Source organism: Oncorhynchus mykiss, chromosome 1 (assembly GCF_013265735.2).
Source record: "Oncorhynchus mykiss isolate Arlee chromosome 1, USDA_OmykA_1.1, whole genome shotgun sequence".
NCBI classification, from domain to species: Eukaryota; Metazoa; Chordata; class Actinopteri; order Salmoniformes; family Salmonidae; genus Oncorhynchus; species Oncorhynchus mykiss.
The window spans coordinates 18,204,615-18,218,056 of record NC_048565.1 but is presented as its reverse complement, the minus strand read 5'-3'; the positions used below and the strand labels follow the sequence as shown (position 1 = coordinate 18,218,056).

Sequence of the window (13,442 nt, the reverse complement as noted above, 5' to 3'; positions counted from 1 at the left end):
CTATTTCATAAGAGATTACTCTGACAGCCAAAATTATTTTGAACCAGTGAATAACCTTGAAACGGTCATAATAATCCATAATGTTTCAGTTTAAAGTGTGTAAGTAAGACTGATTGCCGCAGGATGGATGGCAAATTTGACCAGTTAATAGGGGAACTGTAAAACACAAACAACAAAAAGAAAGCAGGAAATGGCTCTTCACAGTGTCATGTCTGCTTCTGCGTTTCTGCACGCATCCGATGTCCTGCTGGTCTGTGATATGTGCCAACTGAGGAAGTAAAAAGTTAACAAAAAACTGTGAACTTCCTTCTGACTAACAAACATTGAGGCTGACAGATGCAGTACCGTACAATGCATCATGGTACAATACATCATGGCACTGTGCCTCATTAGAATCAGCTGATATTCTGAGGAACTGGGCCTCTTTTGACACCCAATGGCTATCTAGTTTCAGTTGACAGGTACAGGCTAACATTTTCAGTATTCATAATCAAAAATCTAACATTTGTTTTGCTTCCATTTTTGACTATGATAAGATGATAAGAAGATGTGTAGTTTTAATAGAGAAAGCAAAGCTATATGTAAGGTGTGAAACGAGGAGACATCAGACAACTGACCAAGTTTTTTGTATCATCTTAGCATCCTCGCTGGCCAAGGAGAGATCAGGGACTTCATCCAGACCAAACGTCTCTTTATAAAGTCTCTCTGTGGAGGTGAGAAAATTATTTGGCTTTCTTTAGGCATGCGCATATCTCCCGTTCTTACATCCACTCAGAGGTTGCAAGCAACTGAGGGAGAGCTTAAATCACCTACGTGTGGAAAATATGAATCCATCAGAACTCAGAGAAGTTAGCTTGCAGACCCAGTGCCCATCATAATACTTTTATGACCGCCCTACAGCTGCCCCAGTGGGATGAAGCCTTGATCAAATACTTAGAAGTTTGATCAGAGATTTATGGTAACTTCAATCTGTGAATCACCTGTGTGTAATGTATGATAAATGCATGTATACATCCATATTAAGCTCTTCTAGTGACCATTAGCTGTTATAAATACTTATACAGTACATTGTAGGTCTTAAATGTACAGTTCCTGTAAATCCTTTATACTGGGTCAAGGAAAAACTTTTCTAGTAGTATAGGTAGTATTTATTGGGATCCCCAATTATTCTTCCTGGGGTCCAAAAAGGAAATTAAACACACTAAATAGAAGAATAATAATATACATAACACTACATAATATCCTGCCTCTGCCTCACGCTTCAGAAACAGGAGATAGCTCCTGCCCTATGCGCCAATTCCACTCGCACAAGTCAAGGCTCGTGCAAGGCCACCCACCTAGATGATACAATACATAACACAGTGTAAATTACAATAGAGAATATATCAAAATATCTGTGTCTCTTCACAGTCCCCGGTGTGCCGTAAGGTGTTCTTTATCAGTTGTAGTGTTGACCCATTCAATACAAGTTGCTTTGACATTACTATGGCTTCCTGAATGGGAAGACTGAGGCATTGCATACAGATCCATTTTATTATCAATTATCCTTCTTTCCATTCCAAGCCCATTCAAGATATGCAGGGCTCTGAAAAGCATGTGAACGTATGTGTGCTTTGTCATAACGGTTTAAGATACACAGCACAGGCTATTGAGGAAGTTGATATTGTTATTGATAGAATTTTCGGGGATGTTGATTCAATGTACAATTGTTGAGCAAACTCACAACAAAACGTTTTTGTGTGAACATTTTGTTGAACAAACTCACAATCCTATTGCAGCTGGTTGCCTTACAATTGTACGTTGAATCAACATCCTTTATTGTTTTTGCAATGACAGCAGCCATCCCTCAGGAGTGCTTCCTGTAACAATATCTTCTCAATGAACACCAGACATTTAAATAGTGTCATAAAATGGCTTGCGTGTATGTAGTTCATGATCTTTGTGGTGTAATTATGCATGAAAAGCACTATATACAAATAAAGCCTATCAATATTGTCAAAATGTAAAATATACTACAGTAGCTAACTGAGATTGAATATGATTTCTCTTGTTCCCAGTCCTCATCTCCAGTCCTCCTATCATTGGTATTCTGTGGGAGAGCTGCTCGACCGCTGGGAGGATATGGTGGGCTGTGTACGATACGCTGTGCATTCACTGCTGATGAGTTGATGATGGTCACAGAGTTAAACAGAGTATGAAAACACCATCTCCCCTGGACGGACGTGACGGCCATCTTAACTTGTCCAGCACAGCACAGGTAGTAGAGTCAATGGGGAAATTTCTGGAGACCTACTGTCGCCCTTCTCTCAGTCCCACACTGACAGTATGATCCCATGTTTCCTAGTGGTCATTAGTTGTAGGGCCAGAGGCGTAAACCGACATAGTACATAAAGTATTAACCAAACAGCATTTGTCATTATAACTTGTTGTTTTATGCCTATGAAGTCTCTGTGTGTGAGTGAGGAAAGAATACTAACAGGATAAGGTTGATTTATAAGATACATGGTTGTGTTCCCTAAAAGCAGCATTTCCATCATCATCACTCCTCATCTTCACTGGGGCTCTGAATAGACCAGCCACAGATGTGTTGAGCTTGTGATTAACGGCACAATGGGCTGTTTGTTGCTGCCTCTCTCTCTCCACCTGGGCCTCTGTAGATGGAATCATCCCTGGCAGCACTCATGACCAGCTTGAATCAGCCCTTCTGTTTGGGTCTGTTAATGATGTTGTCATTTCTATAGTACCTTCTGTCTTTATCCACTCTGATCTACCTGGCTTGGCTTGGCTTTAGCTAATGATCCATTTGAACAGCTGGACGTGTTAGTAAGGATGTTAGTGCCTTGCCTTGCTTAAGGGTACGCAGACCAACGAGCCAATGTGGCCCTTCATGATCAAATCAAATCAAATTGTATTTATCACATGCGCCGAATACAACAGGTTTCACCTTACAGTGAAACGCTTACTTACAGTGCCTTGCGAAAGTATTCGGCCCCCTTGAACTTTGCGACCTTTTGCCACATTTCAGGCTTCAAACATAAAGATATAAAACTGTATTTTTTTGTGAAGAATCAACAACAAGTGGGACACAATCATGAAGTGGAACGACATTTATTGGATATTTCAAACTTTTTTAACAAATCAAAAACTGAAAAATTGGGCGTGCAAAATTATTCAGCCCCCTTAAGTTAATACTTTGTAGCGCCACCTTTTGCTGTGATTACAGCTGTAAGTCGCTTGGGGTATGTCTCTATCAGTTTTGCACATCGAGAGACTGGTTTTTTTCCCCATTCCTCCTTGCAAAACAGCTCGAGCTCAGTGAGGTTGGATGGAGAGCATTTGTGAACAGCAGTTTTCAGTTCTTTCCACAGATTCTCGATTGGATTCAGGTCTGGACTTTGACTTGGCCATTCTAACACCTGGATATGTTTATTTTTGAACCATTCCATTGTAGATTTTGCTTTATGTTTTGGATCATTGTCTTGTTGGAAGACAAATCTCCATCCCAGTCTCAGGTCTTTTGCAGACTCCATCAGGTTTTCTTCCAGAATGGTCCTGTATTTGGCTCCATCCATCTTCCCATCAATTTGAACCATCTTCCCTGTCCCTGCTGAAGAAAAGCAGGCCCAAACCATGATGCTGCCACCACCATGTTTGACAGTGGGGATGGGGTGATGAGCTGTGTTGCTTTTACGCCAAACATAACGTTTTGCATTGTTGCCAAAAAGTTCAATTTTGGTTTCATCTGACCAGAGCACCTTCTTCCACATGTTTGGTGTGTCTCCCAGGTGGCTTGTGGCAAACTTTAAACAACACTTTTTATGGATATCTTTAAGAAATGGCTTTCTTCTTGCCACTCTTCCAGAAAGGCCAGATTTGTGCAATATACGACTGATTGTTGTCCTATGGACAGAGTCTCCCACCTCAGCTGTAGATCTCTGCAGTTCATCCAGAGTGATCATGGGCCTCTTGGCTGCATCTCTGATCAGTCTTCTCCTTGTATGAGCTGAAAGTTTAGAGGGACGGCCAGGTCTTGGTAGATTTGCAGTGGTCTGATACTCCTTCCATTTCAATATTATCGCTTGCACAGTGCTCCTTGGGATGTTTAAAGCTTGGGAAATCTTTTTGTATCCAAATCCGGCTTTAAACTTCTTCACAACAGTATCTCGGACCTGCCTGGTGTGTTCCTTGTTCTTCATGATGCTCTCTGCGCTTTTAACGGACCTCTGAGACTATCACAGTGCAGGTGCATTTATACGGAGACTTGATTACACACAGGTGGATTGTATTTATCATCATTAGTCATTAGTCACCATCCCGACCATGAAGCACTGGGATTTGCTTTGCTGCAGGAGGGACTGGTGCACTTCACAAAATAGACGGCATCATGAGGCAGGAAAATTATGTGGCAATATTGAAGCAACGTCTCAAGACATCAGTCAGGAAGTTAAAGCTTTGGGTCTTCCAAATGGACAATAACCCCAAGCATACTTCTAAAGTTGTGACAAAATGATTTAAGGACAACAAAGTCAAGGTATTGGAGTGGCCATCACAAAGCCCTGACCTCAACCCTATAGAAAATTTGTGGGCAGAACTGAAAAAGTGCATGCGAGCAAGGAAGCCTACAAACCTGACTCAGTTACACCAGCTCTGTCAGAAGGAATGGGCAAAAATTCACACAACTTATTGTGGGAAGCTTGTGGAAGGCTACCTGAAACGTTTGACCCAAGTTAAACAATTTAAAGGCAATGCTACCAAATACTAATTGAGTGTATGTAAACTTCTGACCCACTGGGAATGTCGTGAAATAAATAAAATCTGAAATAAATCATTCTCTCTACTATTATTCTGACATTTCACATTCTTAAATTAATGTAAAATGAATGTGAAAGACTGAGTTTACATGAACTTGGCTAAGGTGTATGTAAACTTCTGACTTCAACTGTATGCATGTATGTGTGTGTCTAATGGGGATAAGGTAGTAATGCAGAGGGGGATAGCACTCAGATAGACAGACAGCCAGTCCCTAATGAGCTTTAGCACAATCTGCTCCCTGACGCATTATCACTGCACCAAGAACACAGGATGTGTACAAATGCCGCTGTAATCCTCACTTCACTGAGTCCTCACGAACACTCCGTCTGTGGAGAAGCCTGGGAGAGGACTTCATTAATTCTTCTTTATTAATGTTCTTCTTCACTCACAACTTCTGCTGTGGCCGTCTGTGCTGGGAGTACATGGGGACAACCTGGGACACATTCCCTTTATCGCCACTTCCTAGAATGCAGGAGGATTAGATCCTAGGAGGGTTCCTTAAAGGACCCCATGTGAGTGGTGGTTGCATTACCCACCCAGCAGGCTTAGAGCAATGAGATTAGAGCAGGGCCCGTCTAAATTTAGCCTGTTCAAAAAAGAACAGACAAACACAAATAACATTTAAAAAAACTAAATGGTGGCGAGAGGAAGGGCACACACTGACACATCGCATGGGGTTCCTGGCATACACCGAGAAAGAGAGAGAACATGTTCGTGTCCTGAAGTATTAGATCATGCTCTAACTCCACCATCTCTGAAGCAAATTGCATACGGCAATTTAGGGGTGGTCTTACTCTTAAGATCATATGAGGATGATACTGTATTCAGGTGAGATATTTCATATAGTACCTTTCATGTACTTATTAACTGGATTACCCATTGATGTATGCATATTCTGACCATAGAGACACACATTTTCACATTTCAACTTCAGCATTTCAACGTCAACTTCCCTCCTCTGTTCTTCTTTGTTCTCCTCACCTCCACCTTCTCCTCTTCCTCCTGCCCCGTTCCTCCTCCTCTTTAGTCCAGGCCTCCTAAATCATGTTAGCTCATCTAAGGAGCTCAGTGGCTATGTTGTATACACTGTATCTCCTGCCATGAACAAAACAGCTGCTCGTATTTTAATTAAAGTTCTAACCAGGTTTTAAAGCTCTACTGTATTTGTTTACCGTTACATAAAAGTAAAACAAGATTAAAAAAAGCTTATATTTTGGGTTTTGATGGGGTAAGACTAAGCACATGAGGCATTTATAAGTTATATGCTTCAATAATCGATGGCTATCATTGAATTAGAAGTACAAAAATGGATGTACCAATCCTGGATTTCCCTTTTCATTTTTTTGTCCTCCATTCACATCAGTGCAGGACTGAGTGGAAGTTTGTCTTGTGGAAGTGTGTCCCTATTTGAACTCTGACATACCCTATACACATAAATGACATACATCATGCACGTATATCACCCATCTATTGATTACAGGATGTGCTAACAGAAAGTGAATTACTGACAGCAGTTTCACCTTCACCTAGCATGTTAACTCTCGCAAGGCTACCGGCCCAGACGGCATCCCTAGCCACGTCCTCAGAGCATGCGCAGACCAGCTGGCTGGTGTGTTTACGGACATATTTAATCAATCCTCATCCCAGTCTGCTGTTCCCACATGCTTCAAGAGGGCCACCGTTGTTCCTGTTCCCAAGAAAGCTAAGGTAACTGAGCTAAATGACTATCGCCCCATAGTGCTCACTTCCGTCATCATGAAGTGCTTTGAGAGACTAGTCAAGGACCATATCACCTCCAGCCTACTTGACACCCTAGACCCACTCCAACTTGCTTACCGCCACAATAGGTCCACAGACGACGCAATCATACTGCACACTGCCCTAACCCATCTGGACAGGAAGAATACCTATGTAAGAATGCTGTTCATCGATTATAGCTCAGCATTTAACACCATAGTACCCTTCAAACTCGTCATTAAACTGGAGACACTGGGTCTCGACCCCGCCCTGTGCAACTGGGTGCTGGACTTCCTGACGGGCTGCCCCCAGGTGGTGAGTGTAGGAAACAACATCTCTACTCCGCTGATCCTCAACACTGGGGCCCCACAAGGGTGCGTTCTCAGCCCTCTCCTGTACTCCCTGTTCCCCCATGACTGCATGGCCATGCACGCCTCCAACTCAATCATCAAGTTTGCAGACGACACTACAGTGGTAGGCTTGATTACCAACAGCGACGAGACAGCCTACAGGAAGGAGGTGAGGGCCCTCGGAGTGTGGTGTCAGGAAAATAACCTCACACTCAATGTCAACAAAACAAAGGAGATGATCATGGACTTCAGGAAACAGCATAGGGAGCAGCCCCCTATCCACATTGTTGGTACAGTAGTGGAGAAGGTGGAAAGTTAAGTTCTTCAGCGTACACATCACAGACAAACTGAAATGGTCCACCCACACAGACAGCGTGGTGAAGAAGACGCAGCAGGGCCTCTTCAACTTCAGGAGGCTGAAGAAATCCGGCTTGTCACCAAAAACACTCACAAACATTTACAGATGCACAATTGAGAGCATCCTGTCAGGCTGTATCACCGCCTGGTACGGCAACTGCTCCGCCCACAACCGCAAGGCTCTCCAGAGGGTAGTGAGGTCTGCACAACGCATCACCAGGGGCAAACTACCTGCCCTCCAGGACACCTACACCACCCGATGTCACAGGAAGGCCAAAAAGATCATGAAATACAACAACCACCCGAGTCACTGCCTGTTCACCCCGTTATCATCCAGAGGGCGAGGTCAGTACAGGTGCATCAAAGCTGGGACCGAGAGATTGAAAAATAGCTTCTATCTCAAGGCCAGACTATTAAACAGCCATCACTAACATTGAGTGGCTGCTGCCAACATACTGACTCAAATCTCTAGCCACTTTAATAATTAAAAATTGGATGTAATAAATGTATCACTAGCCACTTTAAACAATGCTTTTTTTATATAATGTTTACATACCCTACATTACTCATCTCATATGTATATACTGTACTCTATACCATCAACTGCAACTTGCCTATGCCATTCGGCCATCGTTCATCCATATATTTTTATGTACATATTCTTATTCATTCCTTTACACTTGTGTGTATAAGGTAGTTGTTGTGAAATTGTTAGATTACTTGTTAGGTATTACTGCATGGTCGGAACTAGAAGCACAAGCATTTCGCTTCACTCACATTAACATCTACTAACCATGTGTATGTGACAAATAACATTTTATTTGATTTATCCTGGTAGTAAACACACCTGACAGTTACTTCTCTCTGTTTTCCCTCAAAACCACTCTACCGTTATGTACAATATTTACTGTCATTGATTAATAGCTTCTCCTTTTCTTTCATTACAGTAAGTTTGGAATGTAAATGTCCTCTTTCGACTTCCTGTATCCACTTATTGCAGTCAGGGTAACTTATTATTCAGAATTGCATACTCCAGGGAGGGGTCAAAGGGGACTTTGATCTATATCTTGACAGTAGGTCTAGGTCTGAACTCTAATCAATGTTAGTGCTTTCTAGTCAACTAGTGATGACTACGTTGTTGTAGCTTTAACTCCTCACTGTGTCCATTCCAGTTGGTGTGTGTTTTGACCACTGGGAGGTAGTAGTGGGGTTTTCTCCACACTCTCTGCAGCACTCACTCACCAGCATACACTTGTCTGGGGGATACACTGCTTCACTGACAGTCAAATAGTGGGAAACATCCTGAGAACAAGGCAACGTACACATCTGATACACTGGCTGTGTGTGTGTGTGTGTGTGTGTGTGTTTGCGTGTGTGTGTTCGTTCTTAGAATGTTTGTGGAAAAACGTTCACTTTCTCTGGTGAGTGTCTTTGTGAAGGTAAAGGGAAATGTATTGTGACAGAGATCTGATACTTCCCCTACAGTTATGTTGTATTGTGAGAGAGATCTGATACTTCCCCCACAGTCCTGTTGTATTTCCCTCTTTCATTCCTTTCTGTAGTTCCTCTCTCCTCTGTGCTCTCTTTATCTTTCTCTTGGACTGGAAACACACTCATGTGCATGCAAACACACTCACACTCTCATCTGCAATCACACACACACACTCAAACACACGCAAACGCACGCACACATGAACACACACGCACGCATGAACACACGCGCACACACACGCACACACACACACACACACACTCCATCATAAACCTGAAGTGAAACCAGCCCCACAGAGGTTAGATACATCTTGGGTAACACCAATCCTAATGGAGGCAAAGGGCCTGCGTGCCTGGTTCTCACTCTCCAGATAAGGTGAGTATTATTGACAACCACTGCTGGGTGAATTTGATCCCGGGCTATGTAACTTTAAGTTCAGCAGGGTATCAGCCCAAAAATGTTTGGAGACTTTATGATGTAACAGATTTTTCTTCCTTCATGGATTTTGGGAATTGCAAGGCTGGCTAGCTTTCGTCTGGGTTCAAGGGCAACGTGACTGGGGGCACCACTCAACGCTCAACCTCAGGCCTCAACTCCTCAAAGTGCTCATATCACACCAGGCCAGCCACCTCCAATCCAGGGTCACCCCAACAATCTCTTCAACCCGCCCCTCTCTCTCTCTCTTTCTCCCTCTCTCTTTCTCCCTCTGTCTCTCTCCCTCCCTTTCTCCCCTTCTCTCTCTCGCCCCATCTCTCTCTCTCTCTCTCTCTCTCTCTCTCCCGCTCTCCCCCTCCTCTCCCCTCACCTCTTATAGATCCCAGAGTCAATGTTCTTTTCATCTTTGGAGTGCAATATGCTTTTTCTCTGATAAAAGCTTAATCGAGAAAAGCCCAAATGAGTCTTTTTGAAGTGGTGAGAAAAAGACCATCGCCACAGTCCAGAGGAGAACAAGTGGGAGGGGTTAGACACAAGATGAAGGAGCTCTTCTTCTGTGTCTGCATCGGACGTCCTCTGACGTAGCCAGCCTCTGAGTCATCTCGTGAAAAGTCTTCTATCGTTTCTAGGTTTATTTCAGAAGTGTTTTGACTGTGTCTCTCTCTAGACTGAATAATAAATGCATTGGTGCATCAGATGGTACTTGGGTTTTATTGCCCATGCAGGTAATGGAGGGGTGGCGCATTGTTGGCAGGCTGGCATACCACCTCTCCGTACAGTTTTTTACAATCACTTTGGCACTAATTTCAGAACCTTGTGGTCATTTTTCAAAACTCTAGACACAAAACTCAAAACGGTCATCACTTGTAACACAGGCTGTCCACTGTTCAAAACATTGCATTCATATCTTTAAAGAAACCTTGCACTTGCAGAATCATTGGTTCAAATAACTAATTTGTCATGAAATATCAAAGGAACATTCATTTAGATCACCCACACACAAGATACCGATAGTTTCACAGTGTAGTTGTTCGTACAATCATTAAATATTGTAGTACAAAATATGTGATACATGTTTCGTTATGCTTCTACACGTAAATACATCACTGTAAAAGGACTAGTAGAGAGAATACTACAGCCACAGTGGAATCATTGAACAAAATATGAATTTTATTGATGAAATACAATGTCACGACTTCCGCCGAAGTCGGCCCTTCTCCTTGTTCGGGTGGTGTTCGGTGATCGACGTCACCGGCTTTCTAGTCACCATCGATCCATGTTTCAGTTTAGTTTTGTCTGTATTACACACACACCTGGTTTCTATTACATATCGCGTTCCTTATTTAACCCTCTGGCATACATTCCTGTTCTGTCCATGATTGTTTATGTCGTTAGTGGTTGTGTTTAGTGCTAGTGTTTTTTGTATGTTCCTATTTAGAATTTTGCTTGATATTTTGAGTAAACTCAGTTATGTTACTCAATACCTGTGTCCTGCGCCTGACTCCGCTATAACTCTGCACCCAATCGCTGACATGCAATGAAATCACAACATCGTTTTCTTTGAATCAAAGCAAAAATAATTAGCTCCAAAAAAACTACAAAAACTACAGTAAAACCTCAAATGCAGTGTTCCTCACCTGGCTTACTGTAAAAAGCTAAACAAAGGATTGATTACTGTACTTCTATATTTCCCTCTACCCTGTCTTGTGGATTTGGCCATAGGTTCTCATCCACATCACAATGGATGTTTTCATTAGCCAAACATCTTGGGAAGAATCTTCGGGCATGGCGAATCCAGGCCTGACACTGGTCTGCCGTGATGTCATTGCATGCGTCATCCATGGCCTGGAGAGGGTGGCTTGTTCGTGAGGGCGCCTATCATATACCTTGCACCTCCACGTGGAGAAAAAATCCTCAATCAGGTTAAGGAAAGGAGAGTATGGGGGTAAGTACAGGGTGGTAAATTGTGGATGGGCCTGAAACCATGCTTGCACCATTTGAGCATGGTGGAACCTGACATTGTCCCACACAATGACATCAGCTCTACAGACCTGATTTAGCTCATCAAGAAAGGTTACATTCAAACAGTGAATCATGTGGCTGCCTGCAACTCAATATATAGAGTATATAGAGTAGAGAGCTTTAGATGTTGTTCGACCAAACATTAGAACAGGCAAGATGAGTAATCTAAGCAACATTGACCGTGGTATGATTGATTGTTGATGCCACACATGGTGTTTCCAGCATCTCAGAAACAGCTGCCCTCCTGGGATTTTTACGCACTAAAGTCTCCAGAGTTTACAGAGAATGGTGCAATAAACAAAACACATTCAGTGAGCTGCATTTCTGTGGGCAAAAACACCTTGTTAATGAGGTCAGAGGAGAATGTCCAGACTCATTCAAGCTAACAGAAAGGCCACAAATGCTCAAATAACAGCTGTTTAAAACAGTGGTGTGCAGAATGGCATCTCTTACCATACAACCCCATGAATAATTCAGGCTGTTGTGGAGGCAAAAGGGGGGTTCTACCCAGTACTAGATAGGTGTACCTAATAAAGTGGCCGGTGAGTGTACAGTAATGTCAAATCTGAAAACATGTTCTTGAAAAGTGGTACATGGGAACATGGAAACAGTGTCTGATAAAGATTGGTGATGAAATATTACATCCATAGATAATGTAGTCCAATTGGTTCATGTTCCACGATAAATGATGTCAATGGATCTCATTATCCTGAAACTTGTTTGTCAGTTTCCATAAAACTATGCATTAAGAGTAATGCAACAGTTACTTATCATTTTGAGCAGTTGTATCAATTGATAGTTAGATCATTGTAATGAAATGAATAGACAGTCATTTCAGATGTAATGTGTGAATTGCATTTTGAAATGACAATACTTTGATGTCAAGTTGTGTCATTTTGAACAGGTGATTTTAGTTCAATGAACAAATGATCTTAGTTTTATGTGTATTGTATCCAAGCAATTGGAAAAAGTGTTAGAGTTTTGAAAACTTTGCATTTTGATCATTGGTTGTGAGTTTTGTGTCTAGAGTTTTGAAACATGACATCAAGGTTCCGAAATTAGTCCCAAAGTGATTGTAAAAAACTGTAACGTTAGAGCTTATGCAGATTGTAATCTACCAGCGTTAGAACTAGGGTATACAGTATAACACCTCCTCACTGCAGCGAGGAAAACCATATCAGTTGGTCTCGATGTTTCTGAATTAATTTATGAGTATAGGTGTCTTATGCGCTCATGATATACAAATTGTGTTTGATATACATATGTGTTTGTGTGTGCGTGTGCATGTGCGTGTGTGTGTGTGGGTGAGTGCGCGAGTGTGTGTGCGCATGCAGGTACACACAGCTATGTTGTCACGACTCCGACCGAAGTTGGCTCCCCTTCTGGTTCGGGTGGCGCTCGGCGGTCGTTGTCGCCAGGTCTACTAGCTGTCACTGATTATTTTCTCCCCCTCCTTATGTGTTTATTGATTACACCTGTTTTGAATTTGTTGCAATTAGTTGGGCTTTATTAGTCCTCCGGCCCGCCCGTTTCTTTGTGCGGGATTGATTATTGTAACCCTGGTGTTTGATACAGACGAACGTGTTGGTTTATGATCATGTATAGTGCTGGACTGTTTTCGTTCCCCGTGTCTGGGGCATTTTGTTTTGAGCACCCAGTGTTTAGTGGGGTGGCCGTGGTTCACCGTGTCTGGGGCATTTTGTTTTGAGCACCCAGTATTTAGTGGGGTGGCTGTGGTTCACCGTGTCTGGGGCATTTTGTTTTGAGCACCCAGTATTTAGTGGGGTGGCCGTGGTTCACCGTGTCTGGGGCATTTTGTTTTGAGCACCCAGTATTTAGTGGGGTGGCTGTGGTTCACCGTGTGTGCATTAAAAGTGCACTATATTGAACTCTCTGTTTTCCTGCGCCTGACTTCACACTCATGACACCCAGTACCTTACATATGTGTGAAGTGTGAATGGGCGCGTTTGTGTAAACATGTGTGTGTGTGAGCATGAGTGTGTGTGTGTGTGTGTGTGTGTGTGTGTGTGTGTGTGTGTGTGTGTGTGTGTGTGTGTGTGTGTGTGTGTGTGTGTGTGTGTGTGTGTGTGTGTGTGTGTGTGTGTGTGTGTGTGTTTGCTGCAGTGGCACCTAGAGAAAGCAATCATCACTAGCAGTGGCAATTTTAGCATGTAATTCTTGGTGGGACAAATTCCTTCTTTTTTTTTTAGATGCATGCCAGCAAATCCACAACACAA

At 42.7% G+C, this 13,442-nt stretch overlaps 1 long non-coding RNA gene across 1 annotated transcript; it reads left to right on the top strand.

Annotated features, from left to right (window-relative positions):
- The first annotated feature begins 346 nt into the window (after positions 1-346).
- On the top strand, positions 347-2,953 carry LOC118944537. The gene is made up of 3 exons (XR_005039941.1): positions 347-461; positions 640-713; positions 2,058-2,953. It is a non-coding gene; the product is annotated as an uncharacterized LOC118944537 (long non-coding RNA).
- The last annotated feature ends 10,489 nt before the right edge of the window (positions 2,954-13,442 follow it).